The sequence below is a fragment of the Sciurus vulgaris genome (genome assembly GCF_902686455.1).
Source record: "Sciurus vulgaris genome assembly, chromosome: 8".
NCBI classification, from domain to species: domain Eukaryota; kingdom Metazoa; phylum Chordata; class Mammalia; order Rodentia; family Sciuridae; genus Sciurus; species Sciurus vulgaris.
Window position 1 is genome coordinate 48,986,320 of NC_136468.1, and position 1,517 is coordinate 48,987,836.

The following is a 1,517-nucleotide window of genomic DNA, read 5'->3' on the forward strand; positions in this document are numbered from 1 at the left end:
ATTTAATAGAAAGTACAGTTCTTGGGATTTTTTTCCTTCATGAACTTGAAGGAAATGCGAAAGGAGAAGTTTATTTCTTCTCATTTTACAGGGAACTATTTGCTGGATCTATAATTTGAGGCTGCTTTATATAAAATGAGTTCTAAGAACACAGGGAAAGAATTAGAAATTTGATCAGTCCTATAGGATGAATATTCAAAAAGAATCCATAATTTATCATAGAGAAGAAGTCCATTAGGGTGGATTGTCTGTTTTTAATGGACTTGAATTGTGTGGTACTTTGCTTTCAATTGGTTGTGTGAATTTAATGATCAGTCTAAAATTGCTTCTATCCTCTATGTTAAAGGACAACTTCTGGAGCTGGGTTATTAATCTTTTTGGCAAACTATTAAAATTTTGGCAAGAACAGAAATGAGAGAGAGGTAAGATCCTTTTTGAGCATCATTTCTTTCATCTGCAAATCTGGAGTTAATATTTTTTCAGCCTGCTTTCACAGAATCATTGTTTGTGAATTCACCAATTGTTCTTGAAAATCAAGTGGAAGGACAGTGCAAATTGTATATCCAGTGATTCTTAACTGGAGTGTGGAAGCTGGAAGAATAGGATGGTCATCAAGTAGCCAGATTTGAGGACAATGATTCATGATCTTTTCCTTTAATTTTTAGATACTGAGGCTTCTAATTCCTGGTTAATATAACCTAGGTAAGATAAAACTTTGCATGATCAATTGTCATTGGGATGGCTGTTTTATGTATGTAGAAATCCTGAGCCCCAACCCAAGAACTACTGAAACATATATTTCTAGAAGTTGGCATGATAGTCCATACTTTTTTTCTTTCTTTCTTGAAACTAGAATAGTAGGTAGTATTAGTTTGCTTGCATTGCTGTAACAAAACATCACAAATGGGTGGCTTAAACAACAGATATTTATTGTTTTATAGTTGTAGAGATTGAAAGTCTGAGGTCAAGGTGTTGGCAGAACTGGTCCTCCTGAGGGCCCTGGGGCCTCTCTGGTTTGTAGATGACCTTCGCTGGCTCCCTGATTCTTCACATTGTCATCCCTCTTGGTACCTCTCTCTATATTCAAATTTCTCCATTATATAAAGACACCAATCATATTGGATTATAGCCCACCTTAATGATTTCATTTTAAATTGATTTCTTCTTTAAAACCTATCTTCAAATTAGATTACCTTTATATAATATTTGATTTTGATTTTCCACCTGGGAATTAACTATTCAACTGAACCTGGGGTTCGCTCTAATTTTAGAAATGAAGAACATTGTTAACACGGAGGTTCCTTCAGAGAACTTTTGGTCTGATCTCATTATTTTTGGCAAAAGAGCCCATTGAGTGAAGGAGCTGTGCCACAGTCAAAGATCTGATCAAGCTTCAATTTCAACTCCAGTGCTTATGAGGAAGCTGTGCCTAAGAGGTGAAGGACTGATCCAACCTCAGTTCTACTTTCAGGATGCTATGCCCTTTATGGCTAGTACCTACTGCTAAGGGTACATAA